The sequence below is a fragment of the Papilio machaon genome, chromosome 2 (assembly GCF_912999745.1).
Source record: "Papilio machaon chromosome 2, ilPapMach1.1, whole genome shotgun sequence".
Lineage (NCBI taxonomy): Eukaryota > Metazoa > Arthropoda > Insecta > Lepidoptera > Papilionidae > Papilio > Papilio machaon.
Window position 1 is genome coordinate 2,793,553 of NC_059987.1, and position 27,201 is coordinate 2,820,753.

The 27,201-nt window shown below is 35.0% G+C and overlaps 1 long non-coding RNA gene across 2 annotated transcripts in view; it reads left to right on the forward strand.

Moving 5' to 3' along the window:
- Positions 1-16: 16 nt before the first annotated feature.
- Positions 17-27,201, forward strand: part of LOC123722165 — a 33,739-nt gene continuing 6,554 nt past the window's right edge. Inside the window, exons 1-3 of one of the 2 annotated variants that reach the window (XR_006756441.1) lie at positions 17-198; positions 1,288-1,407; positions 24,132-24,228. This is a non-coding gene — a long non-coding RNA (uncharacterized LOC123722165). Of the gene's footprint in view, positions 199-1,287; positions 1,408-24,131; positions 24,229-27,201 lie in introns of those variants that run through there. The other variant, XR_006756439.1, reaches the window with a different exon arrangement.

Below are 27,201 nucleotides of genomic sequence, written 5' to 3' on the forward strand. Positions count from 1 at the left end.
ACGACTCGCTCGGAGGACCACACACGTTATGTTGCCGTCTCGCTCTAATGTTGAGAGGAGGGCATGCGGCGCGGTAAAATAAAAACATTGAATGAAACAGCTCGCAATGATTGCCACCGGTTACATATGGGTTACGCATTGCCTTGACAAATCGTTGTAAATTGTCAGAACGCAGTAAAAATTCAAACACACGGCTAGGTAAGTACCAATATTAAATGTTCCTGCAATGTTTGTCTGAGAAGCCATTCGCAGGCCTGATAAAATTTAAGTAGTCAGTATTTTAAGATTCCTCGGAGCTGTGTTTGGTCGTGAACTTAAAGTTATTACATCCGCACAATTACCACAAAGAGAGGCCGTTTACTAGTTAAACATTATCTCTGTATACAGATAATAAAGGCGGATCAAACATTCGGACGCGCCGTATCATTTTGTTTACAGAGTTTTCTGAGTAAAAACTCGAACGAAAGCGCCCCCGGCGGGGCGGCGAGCGGGCTCTTTGAAGTTACCGACATTAAAAGCCGCCGACGGTGATTTAACTAATGAATTTATTTAGCGGGCGTGCCGAGAAAATGCCGCCAAGTCCTTAACCACTACACAAAATATACGCCTATGAAAATTGTACTACGGGGCCGAAAGATCGAGTGTACCAACTCATCTTTTAAGATGTAACCGATTAACTGAGGGTTTGGCAAAGAAAGACAAGCAGAAGCCATTATGGCTATATAAGTTTTCCTAAATATTAAGGTTGACGGCTATGAACGAATCAGTGTGTAATTAAATAGTAGCAAAATATTAGTTATTTTTATTAACTAATTTTATCTATTAACCGAACAAATTAATAATTACAGCTCAATTACAAAAATCACATTACTACTTAAACCAGCCCTACCTATATATTTTATTATAATATAATTATTTATATTTTTTTGCGTTCATGACGTCATGTTGTGGAATGCATTTTTATAGTAATCCTTGATTGATAAGTCAGTTACAACAATTGAATCGCTAAGACCTTATTTTGAACAATATTACAATGGATTAGTTTGTTGAAGAACACTCGACGACAACTCTGTTTCACTGAAGCTTCACCTTCCGAGAAGTCCTGGAGGTGTAAATGATTCTATTGAAATCATTTTATATACCCAAAAAAGTCATCAATACTTTGGATAGATCTATCTTCTGATATTAGGCACCGCAAATATCCCCTGACAACTGAAATATCACACAAGCAAATATAAATCTTACGGCTTATAAGTTAAAGTGTAAAATTATCAATTCTTGTTTTAGGCATGGTATGCATCCAGGGTGGTAAGACATATTGACACTTCGGTCGAAAACTCAGCGGGGAGTCCTTCTATAGATCTTCTACGAACGCCGTGTGGGATATACCTGATTGAGACCACAAAGGTACGTTTCAATTATAAATTATAGACATTAATGTACCGAATAGGTGTTTTAGTGGTGGTAAACCAAAAAAAAAGAAATACTATCTTAAATAAAACTTTGAAGTCCATCTTTATGGATATCTATTAGCTATGGTTTTACGTCTTTCATTTGATATAATTGTAATCAAATTATTCTTCAGAATCTCATTGTATTGTAATTTATTTTAATTGAGATTATCTGTCCGTACCAGACTTCGGCAGGGTGAATTTTAATATAGCGCATGCGTGTGAATACGCTATGCGCTACTTAGAATGTAGCTTTCTATAGATGAAAAACCGTTCTGGAAAACAGTTTAGAAGTTTTTAAATGTGCTAAATAAGAAAGGCTGAAAATAAGCTCTCAATCTATTAACTAAATCGTTCTAGAGATAATTATCGTTGGCAAGACCACAATACAGCAGTCATAGTTAACATGATCCTTTTATTTAGCACTAGAAAAAAAACTTAATTAGCAAGCTATGTGTTCTTACAAACTATATTCTACATCATGCCAAATGTCATCGAGATCAGTTGAGCCGTTCTGCATGTTCTACCAAACATCCATCCATACATGCATACATCCAAACATTCGCGTTTATAATATTAGTAACGATTAAATCCTAAGTTTCTTTAGAAGTCTTTAGGCATAGTTGCTAATAGCTATATAATCTTAATTTTTATGGCAAACAATCAAAATACGAAATAATTTGATTTAAAAAGTTGTTTATTTTGAGTTTTATATTTGAGTATTGACATTTCTTGGTTAAAAATGAACCCAGAACTTTGGTATTAAGTGTACCTTTCTTACCACTGCAATACGAGGTTTTCCATCGCCATTGTCACTGTCGCTCTTGTAATTTATGTGTTAATAAAAAATGAATACCTTGGAAGAATTTTTAATTTGATTTGATGACCATTTGTTGACTGCGGTTAGTAGGTATTAACATTTTTGGAGCTAAATTTGATTCCCATTTTATGATCAATAAATTTATGCAATACATTCATTATTCATCGCGTGTCGACAATTTTTGGATTTGGTTATCCGAAAAGGTTCAGTTAGAATTAATAAGTTATTGTTTTTGCAACGCACAGCCTATAAAAGTGTTGTTACCAAAACGACTACCATGTTATTCACTTCTTGTTATTGGCTTTATGTTTTTTTTATTGAATAAACTCATTAAAGTAATTAAATAATCAAATAACCCGACGGACTGAGGTGTAAACGCGCGAAAAACTTTACCTAGTCTAGAGGTCTAAACTGTCGGGTAAGGAAATTAACAAAGCCAGATCAGTACTATACTACTTGCCTTATTAGTATAGTACCGACTCTGGCTATATTCTATTTAAAAAAAAATTCCTTAAACACAATGTACTCAACGTATGTTTTGTTTTTCTACAACAAATTAAAAATATCCTATTCCTACATTACAAGTACCAAGTAGCTAGTAAGTATACATTTGGAATGAATACATATACATATGTATTAGCAACAATCGTTGAATACAGTCGATCCTGGATAAGCGAGAACTATTTCCAAGAAAGCTATATAAGCGAGAAAAATTGTCGTCCTTTGGACTCTCGCTTCCAGTTTTGAATAATAATAATAATTGTATCAGTGCTGAATATAGGCTCTTTCATTTACATCAGCGTCGATAAAACAAGGATGCTATCTGATTGAAAGTCATATGTTTACCTAAACCAATACGGTGCTACAAGTTAATATAAAAATATCTTAAATATCACTGTACGCGCGGAATTAAAAAAAAACTTAATACGTAACCTATGTGTTCTTCCAGACTATGTTCTACATCTGTGCCAAATTTCATTAAGATTTCTTGAGCCGTTCCGGAGATACCTTCAAGCACACATCTATGCATCTATCCAACTAAACTTTCGCATTTATAATATTAAGTAAGATAAGGTTAAAAATATGAAATTTTCTTTGTCTAAAGTCGGGGGACCGATTTTTATGAATCATTGTAACTGTTAGTTTGATTTTAAAAGGGTAACGGATTCAAAGATGGTTGAAATAGCAGAAATACAGCAAATACACCATGAAATAGATAGGATGTATTTTATAACTGTGGTTTTTTCTTAACAAAACGTTATTATCTTTACACAAAAGTTGACAGCAAATTTGTTGAATTTTAATATCAATATAATAAAAACTACGTACGAGAAATCACAATGACATAGTTTTAGATGAATATGAGATTTTTCTTTCTTTATTTTTTATAAGAGCATATTATGATTTTTAAGTTAAGCATTGTGTTTACAGAATTTAGAGATATGCTCGTATATTTGCAAGCCGCAAGACCAATCGTCCATACGGCAAACTTCAAACGTCAACTTTTCGTATAAATTTCCCTGTCTTTTGAAGAAACCCATAAAATGTTGCGTGCTGTTTACTAATCAGTCAAATTTGGCGTCCGTATGCCGCAATGATTAAAACATTTAATATCGAAATACGATGTTTTGCCATTCCGATCAGTAATTGGAGTCTGTTTAATATAATTCGTGAACGACTGCCGTGACAGGCGCGACATTGACGAATTTACGACGAACGCTGTGCCGAGCTGTCTAGAATTTTACCCAGCAGACATTAACCATAGACTTGCAACGAATAGAATGGACAATACTATTTTTAAGCAATATAAATGATTGATTAACTTTCAATGAAGAAATTAGTGATTCGAACAGTTCTAGATACGTTTAAAGTCCTAGAATTAACATCAGCATAGTTGCTCATCAGCATACATGCGTTGTCCCGCAAGTGACGCAAATGGCGACGTACATTTTGATTATCATTGTAAAATAGATACGCCCCAGGTAATGAATACCGATCACACATATACTTTTATATCTGACGGCCTAGGACTTTTAGAACTATATCGGACTGAAAGGTGACAATGCTTTTTTAAAATAACTGTTTCATCAAAGAAAAAAAAGTCTTGAACTATTTAAAGTTTTACTTAAACAATATTAGAGATGTACATTTTATGTTCGTGTGTGTCGATCGAAAGCAGTATCTTGAGGAAAAAGATAATACCTTCATTTTCATAAAAATGCAGATCAATAAAGAATTGTGTGACATCAGCCATTTTGACTTAAAAAGTAATTATCCTAACTTTGGTTATTAACATTATTATCTAACTTGAAAAAGTACAAGTTGACGAAATCAAAATGAAAATGGTGCACAAATAAGAACAGAAAACCGCGATGTGTTTAATGCGAGGTCTGCGAGGGCTATAAAGTGGGATCCTTCGTATTGAGGACGTTAAAGATGCTTGTTTTCTGATCATAAACGCGTTAGCAAGTTGGCGGATCACATAAATCAATTGCGTGTATAGTAGGTACATATGTCACCAGCAAATCGTGTACGCCGCTAGTTTGTAATTTGTCACGGTAAATCATAAGTACTCAATAACTTGCATATCGAACGAATTCGTTCATACATTGACATTGTTTATTTCGACACTTTGTAAAGGTCCATTGGCTGTCATTTTCTATACAAAAAAAAGAATCGAGGACTGTTGGGCAGATAAAGCCCTTCGTACATAAGGAAACGTAAATCTTCGAAACCTAGTGGTTTTAGTTGGTAAGCGACTTAACAATTCAATATCATAAAGGTTTATACACAGGCGGCACACGCGTTGGCGACAATTTGTTCTTTCGTCACCAAAGTCGCTCGCTACCTGTTTGTCAGGGCCATCGTGAGAAGAAAAGTCTGGGTGGGTCTTTATGCCTGTACTAACCGAATAGACGACTCGCATCGGCGATTCAACGCATGTATACAATATTAGTTTCGAAGATGTACGTTTCCTTACATTCGAAGGGTCTAACAGCCCAACTATATAACTAATGAAATATCACAATTTGCCTAATTATTTATTATATGACATATAGTCCAGTCATTTTAGTAAGTTCACCTCGGAATTCGAGATACCCAGCTGTAAGTCTGTAAATACTTGTATATTGACACCCTAAAAGTTGTCTCAAAACCTACATATGGTAGGGTGTAAGCAACTATTAAATTTCAAGGTCAAAGGTCCCAAAAATCGGCTTTTTACGCTTTTTTTGGAAATATCTCATTTCCTATGAGTTTTTTGCTATTTGTATTTCTTATCAATATTGTAGAATACAAAATTCTCTACAAGTTTTGTTTCAAAAATTTTATTATACGGTGAACCGTTTTCGAGATAGAGGGCGGAGAGCGCGAGGTCACAGCATCAATTCAGCCTCCGGTCGAAAACGCGCCATATAGTTGATGAACTATCAATAAATCAATTATTATAAATATTTGTCAATTTTTTATTAACTATTATATTCTACTTTATCATTTTTTTCCTAACTTATACACTTTTTATTCAGTATTAATTTATTTAACAACACTTACCTGCCCATGTAATTGCAGAATTGTTAATGAAAATATAGGAATTATATGTCGCTCTGATATGGTAGAGCATTGAGACAAGCTTTCCTGCATCCGCATCGCGAACCACAGCCACTCTTGCAGTTGCAGAAAATTGTATTTAGCAAATCTTCTGGATCAGGTGGTAAAATTGTCATGATAGGCTCCAGAAAATCGTTTCGTATTGCCCAACCCCATACCTGGGGTTCCAAATCATGTCCTAACCAAGTTTGAACTTGATAATATACACGGTTGAAATGTTGTGAGCAGCTGCACTTGTTGGTGGAATATTTGAAAGCTGGTTTATTAAGGTTTATTAAGTTTTGTAGACTTGACGTAATGCATGTAACGAAGATGATCGAGACTTTTCACAGATTTCGGAGCATTATAGACTGCCAATAAGGTTTGAGTTCCACTCTCTAATAATTTCTGGGCCGAACAATTTTCTTCCTCAAATGCTGCAGCTAGTTCATCCAAATTTGTCAGTAATTAATTAATTTGACAAATGTTTATAATAATTGATTTATTGATAGTTCATCAACTATATGGCGCGTTTTCGACCGGAGGCTGAAGTGATGCTGTGACCGCGCAATCTCCGCCCTCTATCTCGAAAACGGTTCACCGTATAAAAAAAATTCTTAAACAAAATTTGTAGAGAATTTTGTATTCTACAATATTGATAAGAAATACAAATAGCAAAAAACCCATAGGAAATGAGATATTTCCAAAAAAAGCGCGAAAAACCGTTTTTTGTGACCTTTGACCTTGAAATTTAATGGTTGCTTACACCCTACCATATGTAGGTTTTGAGAAAACTTTTAGGGTGTCAATATACAAGTATTTACAGACTTACAGCTGGGTATCTCGAATTCCGAGATTCTTACCGAATTTAAGCTTAAATGACTGGACTAATAAGTTTTTGAATGATTTTGTTCGATATGCAATTTGCCAAGTCTTTACAATTTTCAGGTGACAGTTATACATATTGTTATGCACATACTTCTGCCTGAAGTCAGTTAACGCCGTGTATGCCCGTTAAATATTAATGGACTGCTGCAATAAAATTGTTCCGATTTCAAACTCGTTGTCACTTTACCCACGTTCAATGTATAAAAATTTTAATTTGCCTTTAAGTGCCTTCATTGCATATAAAACTATTGTCCAGCATTATTACTCTATATATATGTTACGATTTGTTTTCTTTTTAATACTAAAAACAATAGTGTCAAAGAAATATTTATTACCCTTAGAAATATTATATTATGTGTAAAATCTTTATTACTTATAATACTTGAAATCAATTAACCTTCTCATTCACGTTATTTAAAAAAGAGTAAAGTTGGAAAATATTAGTTAGATAATAATTGTCACCTGTTTTTATTGTAATTAGGTTTTTCTTATTGTAATTGGAAATGCAGAGGCATTTTACGTCTATTTCTAATAGTAGATGGAATCTAATTTAATTACGCAATAAAACTAACCAGCATACTAAATATAAAACTGACAGTCAATTACTTTACAACACAAGTATAAAGATAAGTTTACATTGCACGGATAGCATTTTAAATCTGTTCATTCCGCAGCCGAATATAAACATAAGTAAAATAGTTTATAATTTGATTTTAATAGCCGACCGACTCGACGTGGGTGGTCGCCTCGAGCCAGCCCTCTAATTGGATAAATTGCCGAGTTAGGGAGATACGATAAACAAAATTAAACAAATTGTTGGCCAGAATGGTATTACGTAAAGAGTCGGTCGGCGCAAGCGCAGTGCAGTGTGCTCCACGACTTAGATACAGATCGCTCTTGTCTAATTCATTTTACCACAAAACGCAAATATTATGATAATTACGACCACAGCATTTAAAATTGAAACGTCAAATCTTATTAGTAAGATTTTAATTTATTCTGGTGTTGCCGGCTAATTTATTAAATGAATGTGATATAAACAAATTATTCGGAAGTTAATCTACGAATATTTAATCGCCAATGTCAATTTGGCTCAAATGATTGTATCTAACCTACATATATTAATTATTCCTTGAAATTTTGAAAACAGTTAAAAATATATATTTCAAGTAGAGAACCATTTTTACTTAAAGTCTACAGAATTCGATTATTTGACTGATCAATACGCTGTTAATAGCTTAAATTAATTTAGTATAACATTCTTCCGATGAGATTTAGTATACGGGGGTTACCAAACAAACATGTCTACCTTCGAGCGTTGTCATATCTTACATAGCTAAGAAGCAATTAAGATTGAATTTAAAACAAAAATAAAATTTTACGACAGCAATTCGTATAGATTGTCTCGATGCGTTTTAAAGTAACAAATGTGCCGGTATTAAATATACGTTAATTTGCAGCTCGGCGTTGTCGCAGTTAAAGCCCACATCGACCGTGTAATGGCCACGTACAGATTGGGTGGACAAGTCCCTGTACTATGTTGTAAATTTCGTTTAACTGAACGAGCCGGGAACAGGTTCAAAGCCAAGTAAGCCAATTAATAAAGGAAGCTATAACATTTAATGTGAACCATCAAAAAACGCCAACGCCGCCCGTCCATTTTCATTACGAAATTGTTGTTTTAATTCGACTTATAGCTTCGGAGGTTGTACGTACTCGTAGAGATAAAAAATTAATATCGACTTTATAAGTCTTTATGTGGCATGGTTTGAACCCATATCGATCTCTGTGTCGGGTTGATCAAGAGGGGCCGATTGAGAAGCGGCTCTTATATTACGATTGATTTCTGAGTAGATCGTAATGGCACGGTTGGCACGGCTGGTAGCGGCGCCGCCGTGGGTGGTCTCTCTGACGTCTCTATGAGTCGCCGGCCTCAACCATGAACATGCATCTAAATGTCCTTATAATTCAATACATTTGCTACGATCAAGAAAGGAGAGCATCCTTGACATATAATGTGGGATAAGGGATAGGATGTTTTATTTTAGATTTTTTGAAACTCAATTATTTCACATTTAATCTATTTTATGATGGCATTATAACTATCAATGACTGTGTCTGTGTCGTAAATTTATTTTACGAGGACAGTCACATCAATTTGTATCTGAACATACATCAATATTAACATGGGATACAGGAGGTCGGTATTTTTTCATAACCTTAGTGTGAATATTCTCTTGTGTGAAACAGACCAACATTGCGCTTACGGTAGAGGTTTATGTTCTAATCAATAGAGCGAGCTGTCGTATCTAAATATATGTATTTTTCTATCCTCAAAATAATGAAATTGTGTAGTCTATATCGAAAAGCATCCTTAACATAATAACGGGGCAGGTTCTTTATTCCTGATGCACACAAGTTTCTGTTAAGAACTTAATTAATAGCAAGATAACAAACATAACCGGTACGCCGTGGACTTAAAATTTACATGCGTAACTACTTAGGTTTGCATTATGGTAATGAGTATGTACCTTCATGCAAGTTTACGCGACTTTACGACAACCACACATGTAGTACTAGTAATTGAAATAAATAAATAATCTCCCAAGTCCATCTAAGGGGTATGGTTAGAGTAAGATAATTTTTATCGATGCCTGCTGCACCCTTTTAATTATAGTCTTAGATTAAATACTTCAACGTTATTAAGATAGTGATGTACACATTGCACATGTTAAGAGCTATTATGGGACTTTGTAAATCTACTATATGGAAATACAGACATGTAGACGATAGTGCAAAGTTTTTAGAGACTTAGTTTTTGTTGTAATCTCTTAAGGGAAAAGAACGCAGAACTTTCAACTGTCTTGAGTTCGATTTGGTCACTCACATGACTGTCGACGTTTATTAGATAGCTTAGAATACAAAACTTCCGGCTCATACAAATCCTCTTAAAGTACAAATTCATTTCACATTAATCATTCATCACGACAACATTTTGGTACGCTTACAAAGCGTAGATAAAAAAATGTCGTAAGAGAGCTTATACCTTTCTGACAGGCTCTCGCGACCGCGGTCATAACTTTAAACGCAAACACCGCGAAAGGTTACTAAAATCTCTTCTGTTGGTAACAAAAAGCCCTTATAAATAAAAACATAAATATCCATATATGAAGCAATAAATTTGTTTATTGTACAATAAAAATAATGTAGCGAGTCGAGCTGGGTGGTCCTCGCAACAAAAAGCCGCGCAAGATGGCTACCCCGCCACCATAGACACGTGACGTGACCTCGTCCTCTGTAGCGTTAACACTAGAAAGAACTCCACATGATAATATTAATATCTATTTTAAATTACACTGTAAAATATATTAGATATTGTTAACTTAAATTAACAATTTAAACTAATTTTTGAAAATTGTGTAATTAAAAAAAATCAAGATAAATTATAGTGAAAATGTTTTTTCAAATGAATAATTTTAAGACTTCCTGATTAAACAAAAACAACTACATGGTACCGATTAAGTAAACAAATTTTTCAGACGCTGCTTCATCCTTTGACTGCAACAGACATTTCATTTCATTTCATTTCTTATCCTGACTTTTAAATTGTTTTTTATATATATCTAGTGTACCATTGTAATACATATTCAGATATTATAGGTGAAGTATCAGCGAGTCGAAGACTAGTCGTAGTTACAGATTTATTTTTAAATACAAAATGGAAGGTTCCTATTTTTTTCTATTTAAAATTTGTAAGTGTGCGTGACATGGTGCCTCCATAGAACCCACTCGGCGGAACAATCGAACCATTGTCTAGTTCCAACCACGCATTAATTAAATAATACCCACGGAATGTTCACGTAATGACTTCATTCTGTAACTCACTGCCACATCACATGTGGGGTTATAGATATCAAGCTAAAAAGTAACTTTGTCTACTTGCATGGGTACTTCGTACATAAAGCAACGTAAATCTTAGGATAATAATACTGTATCCTTGCGTCGCGAGTATCTCGTTGCGCGCACTCCATATACACAACGTTGAATCGTCGACGTGTCGCGTATTCGGTCAGTATAGGCATAGCGACTACATGTCCACTATATAGATGTGCTCCGTCATCTTGAAAATCACGACGACTTGCACGCCGATCTTAACAAAATGGTTGCGAGCGAGTCGTCAGAGCGTTGAAAGAACAAAATGTCGGAGATGCGCGCTGTGTACGAAATCCTAAGTAAGTGGTTAAGCGACTAAAATCTAGGGATTTCGAAGAATTACGTGACCTTGTGTACAAAGAGCGTCATTTACTATTCATCTTTTTTGAAAACATTCTATACTAGCTTTTACCTGCGACTCCGTCCGCGCGGAATAAAAAATAGAAAACGGGGTAAAAATTATCCTATGTCCGTTTCCTGGTTCTAAGCTACTTGCCCACCAATTTTCAGTCAAATCGATTCAGCCGTTCTTGAGTTATAAATAGTGTAACTAACACGACCGACTTTCTTTAATATATATATAGATTTATAAACTTTCTACTGTACTACCTATATGAACTAACTTTATTACAATTTATGATTGAATTCTAAGTAATTTCTTGTTTAAACTATACTTTAAATAGAACATTCTTAACAATATCAAGTTAAAGAAAATTATAAACATTATTTTACGCAGCGTTATATGATACCTCTACAATCACGTTCAAATCTTTACTCTAGTCATAAAGAGCGCTAAGTGAAGTACACACAGTCCGTGAGTGTTGCCGTGTAATTATATATTGTACGACACTCGCATTCGACCATAACACTACAATTTCGTAGCAATAACTACGCGACAAGTAAAAGCGAAGATAATTGATGTAATGTCGACGCGCGTTAAACTTTATTGCTAGTTAAATATCGCCATTATCAACTATCATTGCTTTAAACGGCCACTTTGTGTTTAGTAACTTTATGCTTTGCTAGGGTTACCAATTTTCTTAACTGCTAGAAATTTTTTGTTGCTATTTAAACGGTTAACTATGATATTTATAAACAATTATGGTTTAGTTATGACAGATCTAATAATTTAAATTCTTCTGTGTAGTTATTCTAAGCCCTATAACTACTACAAAAAGAAAGCCTACCAAAACGGTTACAAAAAGATAAAATGGCACATTTCAATTAATGTGAGCGATTAAAATTATCATTTTATTTATCGACAGCCCTAAAGAATTCTGAAAGTAATATAAAGAAATTATTTTAAAGGCATATCGACACCGTTTGTGCGATTCTTGAATACGTTATTTATGCGTGTTCAACTTTGACCCTTCCAAGATCAATTTCAGTGTGTTTACTTTTAGCAATAGGTGTGTGATTTTGTTTGTGCAAGCATGTACCAAGTTGAAACGTTTATAGAATAACATACTAGACTAGTGAATTTTGTTACTTTCTTATTTCATAGATAAGATATATTCAAAGTGAATGCTTACAAAAATATTCTGTAGAATAAATGATAAGCATAAGGCAAGCTGTCGACATCGAAATCAAACGAGACGCAAGAGCATTAGTTTTTAAGGGGAAAAAATAATTATCAGAAGATAGAGCGATAAATCAAAGAGCGCCTAAACAACCGACCGGATATCCACAACAAATTACATAGTTTGCATGTCTGAAGGGACCGCCCGGGTTAATGTCTCTATATGGTTGGTGCAAAATGATGGCTTGGTGATTAGGCACGCCGCGCCGCGGCCTTTCGCCTGGCGCGAAACTTCTCGGTAGCAGTCGGCGTTGGTAAAAAATACCATTTATATCTAACAGAGTAATGTCTCTGAGAGACATCATGAATGAAACGTAGCAATATCACATTTTAAATATTATCAAAGATATTATTAAGACTTAACTCACAAAAAAATCGTAGATTAGGATAAATTTTATAATATTTTTTATTTCTTTCTCATTAGAATCGTTAATTTAGTTAAGCTTTAAAATTAAAATGGTAATACATAAATTATGCAACTAACTTGTGACTTCTGCGTAGTGCAACACGTCTGCCACTTATTCTTTGTCCAGAAAATTCGAACCAACAATGTATAATTTTAGGGAAGACAAGGTGATTAGGCGGCGACAGGCTCGATTAACTGTCGGCAAACTCGGTCAAAAATCGGATGAGGATGTCTCTCCCGGGTAGGTTCCTACCTGGATTGAAACGTTCGTATAAGAATTAGGTCGGCATATTCAAAGAAATCTAAATTGAGAAATAACGATATACATTTAACACTCAAACTATATTTGCCATGAGATTGCTTATCTTCTATATATATAAAAGAAAGTTGTGTTAGTTACACCATTTATAACTCAAGAACGGCTGAATCGATTTGACTGAAAATTGGTGGGCAGGTAGCTTAGAACCAGGAATAGGACATAGGATAATTTTTACCCCGTTTTCTTTTCTTTTTTTTTTTTATTCCGCGCGGACGGAGTCGCGGGTAAAAGCTAGTTTACAATGAAAGGAATATGCACTTTATGTAGTATTTTTTAAATCTTTGATTAAAATATTCTTGCCCATCTTTGTGTTCCTAATACGCTATTAGGAAAGAGCATGTCTCTAAGATTCTGAGAGATTTTGTAATAATACTTTATATAATTCTCTTGCTATTTATTACTTCCTATTAAAATCTATGGGCATTATTAGCGTTTTTATAGTGTTTGTCAATAAAACTTTGATTGACAGCTAATGATTAATTGGAAATTTCTAACATATATCGGCTACGAAAAATGTCGTAAGCGAAAGTATGAATAACAAGAAAGCTTTGATAAAATTATCGAAGCTTGTGGGGAATAATTTGAAAGTTGAATACAGAGCATTGTACAACATCGATTAATTTTACAGCATCATTTATTTCACCAAAAAACCACAAAACTAAGTTACTGTTTCCATTTGTAATAAAATCTTCCACAAACAGTCACAGACTATGTCGTGAAGTTTTACTAAAATGTCACAAATTAGTTAAAGAACAACCTTCCTTGTAGATGTTAATCACCACAAATATATCATGAAAGTTTTGATCATTCTTCTTTTAACAACAAATGACCCACCAATATCTTATACAGGATGTCGAGAATAAAACTTCGTACTATCCTCTTGTTCAGTGTTACTTTTAGGTAAAATTTAAGTTGTTTATAATACGTTTTTGTATATCGTTGTCCTGATCTTTGGACTCTATAGTAGAAATATCAAAACTTGTAGACCCTTTGAAAATTTTGCTGCTGTCGATGAAACCTGCTACCATATTTCTTTTTCAACTAATGAAACCTCACCTTTACTTCCCGCAATCGTACATCCCTCCTAGTTTTCCCTGGCTTCTCATCGACCGAGGAGGTACCCTGGAACACATCGGAAATCACTGCTATAATGTAACCTTAACTTAAAATGTGTTGAAATTGTGAGTGGTGCAAAAATGCGGCGCTAAGTATTAAATCACACCTTGCATAACTTACGCTCAACTTTTTGTCAAAATCACTTGACGTCAATAGCTGTAAAGTAATATTTATAACTATACGAATCATAAAAATAAATCATTAGTACGATAGCTAATTACTGTAAATATAAACAAAACACTGTAACATGTACATTTATTTACGTATATCGTTGGGTAATAAAGTTAATGATACGGCGTGCTAATTGACGTATAATGTGAGTAGATTATGTAGACGAGGTAGCGATTTTGTCGCGATAAGTGAAGATGCGGCCCGGCGTCGGGCAAATTCGGCAGCGGCGCGGCGCGACTCTTCGTTACATTACGCGACCCGCGCCAGGTGGAAACAAGCGCGGTTTGCTCGCTACATTTATAAATTTATACGCCGGATACTTTTTATGTGTATGTTGTATGGATTAAATAGGTTCATTAACTTCTTTTTAAGCCTAATAATGATTTCAATTGAAAGTAATGTAAGACTTGAACGAACTTTAATGGATTCATAGTATGTCTTATCTCTTTAATAACTTTGATGCTCGATTATCATAATACCATTGTGAATGTTTTATCTCTTCTGTTTCATCGTTAAGCTTTAAATTATTGAACTAACTAATCTTCTAAGATTTAAAACCGGATATTGAAATGAGTGACACATAAATAACCTCTTTTTTAATGTTGTCCAATAGATAGCTAGCGATTTTATCTTCTTCATCAATCTGTACGAGAAACAAATTAAAAAGGCACAGTTAGAACAATTACAAATGTAATTTGACAGCATATTGCGGTCCATAGGGCACGGAGAGCGGCGCGTCAATTGCGTCTCAAATGAATCGCTTCTCAATCTGGACGTCAGTGTCGGCCGGCACGAGCGTCAATCGGTGTATCGATGTCCATCGGTAGCGGCCAGCGGAGGCGGAGCGGGCAGCGGGCCGGCGCGGAGCGGCCCTGCAGCGTGGGTGGGCGCCGCGTGTGGCCGCGCGCTGGGTGGCCCGGCCCGCGCACACACACGCCGCACTACACACGCCCGCACCGCAAATAAACACGATCATCAGCTAGCGATACCTCACTCCGGATAGAGCGCGAGCGGAGCCATTGCGAGCGACGAGCCCCGACGCCCGACGTCCGTGGGGGGACCTCGCATCGCGCCAGCGCACAATAACCCACTGACACTAATTGCCTAATCGTATTACCGATAATGCTTCCTACTATTTATGGTACAAGTATACCCAAACTTTTGGGCTGGCAACACAAAACATCCATAAACTGGCAACTTATTTAATCGTCGTTCGTCACTGTATCTAAAAGATGTGAGAAATGAAAATGCGGCTCAATTCAATTATAATGTGAAAAAGTATAGCCTCGTTTACACAAAATTCGTATTCCTTTTTCGTTGTATTTAAATCCGTAGAACTTTTAAGAACATTTGAAGTGTGATCACGATATGCTAATGTTATGGTATACACTATTTATATGCAGTAGGTACAACAGGTGAGAGAATACAAAACCTTTGCATAATCTTCGAGCCGCGATGTTTTATAAGAGCTCTCTATCTTACTTTAACTTCATAATATTGCTCTAATATTCTCACACCAGCTCATACCAAAATATACCTTTACCTGATAGAATTGTGCAACAATTAATCAAAATATTGCATGTGGATGTGAATGAATTAACGCATTCATTGACATCTATGAAGCGATAGTTTCTACTTTCACAAATAAATATATCAGCGGTAGAGCTGATACCAGTTAGAAAATAACTCTTCCGGATAGAATAAGCATGAATATTACTTTCTATGTTTCATCTGACTCGTGACCTTTGTGTCGTTCTTTTATCAAAACATCCAAAACGTATCCATCATTCATCTCAATTGTATAATATGTATTTACCTATATATATACTTTATTTATATATTGCATGGTCTAATTACAACCGAGGTGAAGTCAGATCAATTTCTTCATCCAAAAACAACATTCTACGTACTATTATTACAATTGTATAAATTTATACAAACGTATTTCCGATCCGATCCTTTGCATCGTAAATTTCGTAGTGAGGCGGCCAAAGTACGAGAGGAACAAATGTAAACAGAACAAGAACGCGATCACAAAAATACCTTTTGCGAGATGAGTCCTAGGAACAAGTCCATTGGACATAAGTACACAATTTAGAAATAGGAACGTCTAATAATCTCTAGAATAATAAAATTCTTGTGTCGCGGTGTTTGTGGTTAAACTCCTCCGAAACGGCTTGACCGATTCTCATGAAATTTTTTGAGCATATTGAGTAGGTCTGAGAAACGGCCAACATCTATTTTTCATACCCCCCCCCCCCCATTTAGTTTTTTTTTTAACTGCGCGCGGACGGAGTCGCGGGCGACAGCTAGTTTTTCTATTGAATTATATTTGAATGCAATAAACACAAATAACCCGAACCATCCCTTGTTTCTTTGAATATGGTTTATTGGATTTTTAAGCACTATAAAAACTCCTTTCACTATTTACTATCGATATATTTCTATGATAAGAGACAATTAGTAATAAAAAAACAATTTCGTAACTGGACTTGGACATCTAGTGTAAAAAATTTGACAAGGCATCGTATCAATATACACGCACGAAATATAAATCACATTAGCCGATTCAGTTCATGAAGCGTATATTTTTTTACTGCGGGTTTCTATTGTCGTCCCTTTCATTCTCTTTACAAGAAAAAAGACGGCAATATTTTTAATACCACTGTTTTAGGAATGGAATTTGTCGGTAACGAATATGCCTTCATATTTACGCACGCGTGCTTTAAGTTCACGCTATGATTAACTAGACAAGAGAGATTGTACGGTGAAATCGAATTGTATGTGATATCAATCGGAATGGTTTACCTTGTGAGATTTATTCTTTTTATTTTTATTTTGATAGAAGCAATAGCGAAAGGCATTAGTACTTTATCAGACCGTTCGTTCAGATAAAGACTCTGAAACAGACATAGAACTTTATTTAGCCTCTAATCTCGAACGCACAATAACAATGACAAGATATTATTTTATTTGTTAGAATTTGAACAGACCGAATAAGAACTCGCTAATACAAATAAATACTTCAATATTACTAGTTACGAAAATTGTCTCTTGATTTAAGTTGTCTTAAGTTTAGTATTGAAAAAACTTTTATGCTAAACTTTAAACCATTAAAATGTATGTACAAATTTAAAATTCCAGGCTTTATTTATCGACTAACTACCTTATTATAAGTATAGATTGCATCACGAAGAATTTAAAACGGTAATATTTCAAGGAATCGTTATCCCCAGGAGGAGGTAGGAGGGCACGAGCAGCACCAATCAATGGCCGGTATCGTCATATCATCTTTACGATGCCAAATTTTTTAACGATCCTTATTCAGTCGCAATAAATTACTTTAACGTTGGCTGTTGAAATTCATGAACGGCGTCGAATAAGTTCTTTTGGATAATCGGGTACGACAATCGTCGCCTCGGGCGGCCGCAGGCGCTCGGGCGCGTATTGTGCTGGCGTTTTTCGGATTTTTATGTATCCATTGTTTGCAACGGGCTGTTTTATTGCCCGGTAGCCTCCCAGTGCGATCGCGAAACAAAGGTAATACCGCTACGCGAGAGCTTTAATGACACATGCGGCGTGATGCCGACCCCCGGCCCAAACCCCAGCCAAGAACAGTTCGTGCCTCCAACACTGCCCGATATTTCGTTGCGGTTCATTTTAAAGTATTTACTTCTTGTATACCGTACATGTCAATAGTACTTTTTATTGTTCAACATTTAATACATAGGTGAATGTAAACATTTTGCAATAATCACTTTAAAACAACAAATAAATCCACAACTGCCGTTCATCAAAAGACTACAAATTCTTTAATTAGGCAGTAATGTCAAGCATTTCTTGAAATTTTATTGCTCGGAGTTCTTCTCAATAATCATTACGAGTATCAACAATTAAGAAAGACTGAGATCGTTTCCAAATAATAATGTAACGATGTCATATAATTAACATGCCATAGACAATTGCGTTCATTAATGACGGACCACCGGCAGCCGCGTTACAAAACTATAACTCAAAGCCGAAATACAGACACTCATAAAAACAATTAACTCCGACCGCTTTACCATAAAAGAGAGTAACATGACCAATCTCGGAGCAATTAAGGATTCTAATGGCAGGAAAGGATAGTATTGTACGTGTCCGCCATCACTGAGGGCATTTAGTCTATGCTCATAGAACAAAGATTATAAATTACAAATGGCCGCCATTTATTTGCCGCTTTATAGCCTATCCAGAATATTTAATGAAGCACAAATAAATACGCTACAAATAATATTAACGATCTAATTTTGAGTGCTTATGACATTTCAAAAATTATAAAACGTAAGTTAGTTGTTTTGTTTAATTATTTATAATGGTGGACATAAATTGCTAATTTTACAATCAAATTTTTTAATAAGTGTGTAAAGTAATATAAGTCGATTATATATCATTGAAATGCTGGTTTGTTGATTAAGGACAGTTATTTACAAGGAGCTTTGTAAAACGACGTAATACTTCCATTGCCTTAATTAAAATTTTACATCTACTAAAGCAATTGAAACTTTAGTGTTGTTCACTGTGCATACTGAACCTATAATTTCTAGTTGTTTCACTAAAATAATTAAATTCAAATAAAATTTACACACGTTAATAAAAAGACTTTTTATTTAATGGTTTTTGTTTGAATGTAGTGAGTTAAGATTGATAAGAGTCCTGTTTTTATTATAGACTCGATATGACATTCATGTTGTAGTACATTCTTATCTTATGTCATAATTAAATTGTCAATATCCAGTCTTAAGTATTTCCCTGTCACAAATCCAGTCCTGACAACAATTTTATTGTATAATCTTTGCCTTCTTAAAGTTTAATTAAAATTTTGAAATAAACTATAACGTAACATCAAGCTAAAGATTTACTTCAAAATCATGTTAACTAAATATGTAACAAGCGATGCAAATGACCCACTAAGAACATGTTAGTTTTGACGTCAGACTTGACGGAGGTATCCGTTATCTAAGCATTGGCGTCGCCAAGGGTATAGGGCAGACACTCCCCCCCCCCCAGTCATCTTACCAATATAATAAATGCGAAATTTTAGATGGATGGATGTTTGTTTGAAGGTATCTCCAGAACGGCTCGACGAATCTTGATAAAATTTGGCACAGATGTAAAACATTGTCTAGAAGAACACATAGGATACTTATTACGTTTTTTAATACCGCGCGGACGGAGTTGCGGGCAAAAGCTAGTTAGAAAATAAAATAGATATATAAACTACTACGAAATACTAACAATGCCTAAAACCTCTATACGTAGATAACTTAGAAATAGTTGTCAATATTTTATTAAAAATTCAGACCACATGTTGATAAGTGCCCCCCTAGATCAAGCCTAGATCTTCGGCTGGTGACGTCCTTGTTACGAGCAGTAATAGATTGAAAGATACGTTTAAAACGAACTTTATACTACTTTTCTTCCATTTCATAAACATTGGTTAACATCAAAAGCTTTACAATTGTGCATAGTTTCATAAAACGTTTATCTTCAACTTCAGTGAATCGAAATGTAACAATTGAATATCGAATTTGTACATTGTTGGAAGTTGCATCAAAGTTGAATGAAGAGCGTGGTGGGTGGTCGAGACAGGCCGCGTCATAATCAATTTGTATGCCCTTCGGTGCGCAGCGCACCTCCACCCCGCTCCTCATTCCTTGCTTCCTTGCTTCTTGTATTACAACATTCAAACTTTATGACAGCTGGCAGTATGGAGGTGGATGCATTGAAAGGTGACATGATTAAGGGACTGACAGATTGATCAAGAAGTTGCTTAGTGTGCCGACGCCACATAGACTGGAAAACTTTAAGATAGATGATGAAACTTTATGACGGCTCGTATTTACCTGCGAGCGCCTTCGCCATCTGAACCTCTATAAACTTTGGAGGGCATTGTAGCCCATGGACTACGCTTTCGTCACGCACCCCGCCAGTCATCTAGAAACTATTTTTATAATGCCCGTGAGAATTGAAACTGTTCTATATGAGATCTACTTGTATGGATGTAATCTAATCCCATGTCGAATGTTTTGGCTAATATAAGTACACTTATAAACAACAATTGTTTTATCACGTATTATTTACATATTTATTAGAATCATGAAAGTTATATAGTAATCGGAGGATAACACAATATATTCACATTTTATGAGAAAGATTGAAAATTGATTCAAAACTAACATGCAAGGCGATCACCTAAGCTAGGTCAATGGGGCGGCGGGGGGAGGGGGGCAGGTACCATTAATGTGGATATAAGGTATAGATATAAAAGAAATCTAATTACAAGCTTGGAAACAAAAGGACAAACAGTGCATAAAAGTGTCATGTATTTAGTAAGTACTTACCTATATATTATAGCAAATTGTAAAGAGCGCATGGACAATCGATGCGGAGGTGTTATTCATAGAAATGTATAATAAAGATACGCGAGCCGCGTCGGGCCACCCGCGTCGCGTCGCGCTCTGCGGCTTGTTTATGGTCAACTTTCGCAAACAATGCGCCATTGCCCTGGTGTGGGATGGCTCAATTAGCACGACACGCCAGATAATAGTCCACACAATAGCCCGTAAATACCTTCATACCAAAGCCACCGAGGCTGGGGACTAAAAGAAAAGATTTATGCCTTTTCTTTATCTAGCTGCCAAATAGATTATGACGCTTTTGTCATTAGGCAGCTTTCGTGTTATAATTGAAATCTTTGGAACACATCTTAACTTTATTTTTGTTTTAATGTCTTCATATACCCAAACTATTCCCTGTATATTTTTTCTTTCTTCGTTTCTTTAGTCAATTCCTTTCCCGTGTCGAAGTAAACTCAAACAATGACATCACAAAAATCGAAAGTAAACAGCGATAATCAATCATTAACGAGTAATTGTCGGGCAGGGTGCGGCAGCTACTGAGAAAAACTGAAAGTCGGTTAATGTCGGCCAACACGAAGGTTCCCAGGGACGTTTTTTGAACGTTTTCGTTTCGTCAAGGTGGCCGCGACTTCGACCGCTGTACAAACTCTGTCTCGAGCGATCCATCGATAATTCACTCTTCAATCTACATTTTATCCACTAACTGTTTCCATTGTCTATTATTTTCAAATTAAAAAAGGAACAAGATTTAGTTCACAGCGACCGTACATGAAAGCTTAAACCAAACGCAATACAGAAATGTATTTTATCAGTTAATTTACCTGTGATAACTGATAACCATAACACTGCATAATTAATTTAAACATACGAGTAAGCACATCATGGCAATACTCCTCTTTACATCAATTTTATTATGAATTCTGTAAGTTAGACGATTCATCACTTAACAGACAAATGGACAAACTTTATTAATATTAAAAGTTCATGATCACTACTCAGTCATTGTCAACCTCAATTAGTCTGGTAAAATCAACGTAGTACAATGGAAACGTAATCATCAACGTCAGAAGTCAGTCACGGCTGGACCGTGCTTCCTTGTTCAGATGCGATTCGCCGACGCCAAGCGATTATTTACTTAAAGCCCCGGCATACCCAGCGCGCCGCCCGCCCCGTGAGAACGATCCGACTCGATTCCATCGTAAATAAACAATTTGTTTACTGTATCAATAACAAAGATACTTTAAAAGTTTCCTGTGCCTGCTGCGACAGCTTTAATTTTACTACCACGTATTTCGCACGACGATTTTTTGAAGCAACAAGACGATCTAACATTGTCAAATTATTTGGGTTAGTAAATCACGAGAAATTGTGAAATGTATAACTAAGTATACCTTATTTTAATAACTATTAACATTTGGTTAAAGTTTTTTTTGCATCCATTTATGATGTTTGTTCTCGTACTCGCTTTCGACAGTTTTGAGAAAATCCACCATGTCCCAAAAGGGCTAAATAAAAAAAAACGGTAGTATAACGAAGTGTCAGCTAGCGATGTGTTTGCAGAGACATTTATCGGGCCCTTGTTAGTTCGAGTGGCAGCGGATAAACAACGACCTTAATTCCTTGTCAGTGGAATCCCTCCAGGTTTTCGAGAAGTTTTGCATTGTTACAGCAAACGGTGACTATGATCATGCACTTTAAGGGATACTTACAATCACTTCCAAGTTTAATAAAGTATTCAGAACTAGTACGTGAACTCATTCGTAATAAAAAATGTTGTTATAATTTAAAAACCATATGACATATTTTGATATGAATATGTAAGTCAATCTAGTAATTTCTTACATTTTAAGTTTAAATAGTTGGAAACATAAAAATAATAAAGTTGAAAATTTTTCGCCTTTTTTATTACATTAAATTTTTCAAATTATTATCTATCGTCCGGGACTCCTTCCACGCGGAGTTAAAAGAAAATTAATTAGTTGATAGGATTAAAAGAAAATTAATTAATAAAATTAATTAGTCTATGCCTATTTTCACCGAGATCCGTTGAGCGGCTCTGGAGATACCTTCTAACAAACATTCATTTATGAATCATCCATCTAAACTTTTGCTTTTATAATATTAGTAAGATTTATTTACAAAATTTGTTATTTATATATAGTTTATCCTAGCTCACGTGTTAATTGTAGTCTCGCTAGCTTGCAGCATTGTATGAGTAAGGCAGTGTGTATTGTGTACTCAGGGCGCGCACAGTAGCTGTGGAGGCTACCTGTGCTACGCCGGCCCTATCCGCCTCCGCGTCCCGCACTCCCCGCGGCTAAACAACACAATCCATTCTTATCATACCTCAAAAAATACTACAAAATCCTCAGGTAACACAGAGATTTCAAATCCAAACACAACGCAATAAAACAAGCCAAAAGATAGATTCGAATACGTTATATGGACGTTGCTTTTTTAACTTAATTTTATTTTTAATTAATTCCTCGCCAGTTTTACGTCTACATGACTGCAAGTTTATATCGTGCCGAAGAGAACCGAACCATAAATCTTACCTCTGAGACACGTTTTAAAGCGAAAAAAGTAACACATGTCCGAGTCGTGTTTTAGAGGGACTAATTTCCTTAAGGGATTTAATTTTTTTCTGATCGTCCTTATTTTTGTGAGTGAAACAAGAAAGGCGTAGGTACCGTACCACCCACGAAGCTTCGCGGAGACAAAGCCAGAGGAAAGGATACATGATAGTCGAGTCAAAATTTACGATACTATAAATGTCTTAACTTGTGACAATGTTTGAATTTAATAACGTCTTTATTAATAATATTATTTCCTAAAAACAATACTTAATTTCGTCTACTTAAGGATAATTAGTTTGATAAACATTATTCGAGTAAAATCGGTTATGAATCTTTTCGATTCTCAATGGTTCTCATAAAACTTATAAACGATAATTTTGTGATTACAATTTAATTTTACTTTTTCCTTTCTATTATTATTTTGTCCTTCAAACTTAATAAAGAAATAAAACTTAATAACCAAAACTTGTGGTGTTGACAAACACAAAAAAAATGTATTTAATGTTTTTTTATTTAATTGTGTGAAACATAGACAAGATATAGCAATAAATGTAAAATGTTGTAAAACATCTATTATCTTACAGAACTTATTTCTTCTTCTACTTCTATTACAGAACTTGTTGGATTTATTTTACAAGACTGATTCTTGATACTGTAACATACGTCCGCTAAGTACAACATTAATACCCATACGAAATTAATTCGATACTTCCTTACAAACTAATCACCCTTACTGCCTAAAGTAAATCAAAAATATTGAAATAAGCAAAAATATTGGAAAACTGAATTTCATTTCATTCAAAATTTCATACAGCGTAGGTATATAATTACAAAAAAGCTTTTATTAAGAAATAGCCGCGTTCTAAGATCATCTTGTATCACACAGGTTAATTATCCTGTCTCCGAATCTCTTCGCGATGTCAGTGCGTGTAAGAGATGGCGGGAGAGTTTCCCTCTTAGAGAGATACTGCGATAGTGACCATAGTCGACAATATGATAAGGTATGTGACTAAACACTACAGTGTCGGTGTAATGGCGCCCGAACTGACACTTACGCTTGTCTCCGAGACCGGAGCCCTGCGCATAACTCATCGTAACTGCCACATAAATGCAGCGTTCTTGTCGTCACAGTATAACTCTTGCGTTTAAAATCTTTACGCTTTTATTATTATATTCCCTTACTAAAGTAGTCATTACTTTGTTAATTTAAGTTATTACAAGTTATTTTCTTTTATAAAGATTCATTGTAGTTTTATTTATAAAACTATACACCACATCATGCTCGATTCTCTTGTTTGTCTCTCGATGATCTTGTTTCAAAAATAACTTAAATTCCTTTAGTCATTTTTGAGAATACAAAAGTTTTACCAAATGCTGACTCCATCAATTAAAATAAAGGATACTCTTAATCTTTAACCCTCGTGTATGTTATGCGAAAAGTAAAAACATTAACAATTTTATTATTAATTGATTATTTACTTACAGACGTCTTAAATAATGCAATATACCTACGTGTAAATTATAAATTGCATTTTAGCAATATCGTAAACATCACGATGCTGCCAGCGATAAAAGGCAAGGCAAAGAATATTGATGACAAACTGTTGTTTCTCTTTGAACAAAAATCTACCATCTTTTTGGTAAATAAAGGTTAATGCTCATTTACAATAATTTTATTAATATAACATCTTGTCGCATATAATTAATAAGTCGATAATCGGTTACCAAAACAAAGGGATTACGTTGCTAATGCAAGCATCGCATTTTATTAATGTGTGCGTATCTTGTATACGTAAACAATAAGCACACAGACATTGTTGTGTCGGTTCTACTTGGGTGGTCCGCGGTCGTGTGGGAGGAATAAGGCCGAGATTCGTACCGGCGCTAGCTTGGTGTCAGAATTGCGGATGGCTTATCATCGGCCGCATCGGATCTTCTGCGTCTGCGCGGTTACTAGGCGTCATATTTTTCGAATCAGAACACGAAGTATGTTTCTAACCTCCCATTGAACTGTATCAACACGTTCAGCATTTGCTACATAGTTACGTATCAAGAAACTTAAATCTTAGTTATTGCTGAAATAATAAAATTCAAAAGCCTTCATGCCGTGTTAATCATACTTTCTCTGTCATTGAACGCAAGTTAGTAATATTGTAATATACCTACTAAGCATCTATGGTATGTTTTATGTACGATCATTTTGTTTAGACGATAGCTTAGACTGAATGTAGCTAACCTAAGTTATTTAGTATGCAACTAACGCGTGTAACACTTACACGAGTCTGGGGCTAGCCTGGGGAACATGTATTTTCGTTGCGTAGAATTAATTAAAATTTAAATTCATCAAAAAAGGACAAAAATGAAACACCAACAAATTAATTTTGATACCTAATTTATAACATTTCATATGAATGTAAACGTAATTCCACGACGGTTAAATAGATCTGAATAAATTTGTAATAAATTACAGTCTGAAATAGCGTATCGTACGGAAAACAAAGATTTTTTTAATTTTGTGGGTGACAGCTAATTCGTGTAAAATATATACATACAAAGCAGTATATGGTAAGCAATGGATGATGAATGAATAAGCGTTTTTCCGTTACTCATGAGACCTGACTTGGCATTGCCTCAAAGCATGCGCAGGCGCACGTCCGCATTAATGCATAGATCCATTAAATGTGCATACAATGTTGATGTTATGACAATTGCAATTCCGCCCACTTCAAACTATCTCAATGAATATCAAATTCTAGGCATTGAGTTGCAAGGCTTGTAATCTGTGACTATATTTATAACGCAATGTTATGGTAAGGATCAAATTCGGTAAAGATACGTTTGTTTGTAGGCTTGGGTATTTGAATCACAATTTTACTGTTATTGGGCATTTGACTTACAGGAAGCAATAATTATCAGGAACATTCATACGTACAAAAATATAATAACTCCGATTTCTCAAGGGCTAAGATCTAAGAGGTAACTTGGTGTAAAATAAAAATCTATCATCGGATCACATCTACTGACTTGGATCTAATTGAATAGTAATGATTGATTACGATGAATAATTATTTTTCACAACTTTTTTTCTTCGACTTTTTTTAGAAAAGACCTATTACGTGTTGGCATTTCAAGCCATTTCTTACATTTCCATTCAATCCCTTCCTACATTGTTATACATAGACGTGGGCCCCTATAATTATGGATCCTAGAGAGGTTTACGAGCTTCTAGGCAATGTATAGAGCCTTCTGATGACCTTCTCAGAAGCGTAGCGACTGGCGACCACCCGCGACGAAATACTAAGGGCTAAATCACACGGTAATAGTAAATATATTTTTTTGATAAATATTTATTTATAAGTTAGTATACTTTTTAAATACAATTACTATTTTATAATTTAAAAAATAGAATTTCAAAATAATGTATTTTTTATGAATTGTGTGTGTACAAACATTTTTATTCATTTGGTGTTAGGAAAGGATTCAAAATCAAAAATTTAAAACGCTATAATAATATGTAATCTGGAAATTCTTCGGTGAAGGCATTTAAATTTGCATTTCATGTTATGTCATATTTATTTTAAGGGGCCATATGACAAAATCCTAAGAGTTGTCCGACAAAATAATACACTTAACGTTTATGGTATGTCACCTGGACAATGACCACGATTGTACATTGTGTGCACGGTGACATAAAATCAAATTAAGCAATTTATGTGCAATTGCTCACTTTGGTCTCGCTGTAGGTACGATTTGAATGTTCGAATGTCTCGTACGCAGAGGGAAAACAAAAAATGTAATAATTTCATTGCATTCTATTCAGGCTTAGTAAAATGGCTCGTAATAAAATTTGTTAGTAACAACATTTTAATATAATTTTATAGGCCACCAAACAGGACAATTTAGGAAATTTTTGGAAAAAGAAACTATGTGCGGTTTTCAAAAACCTCGTTTAGTTG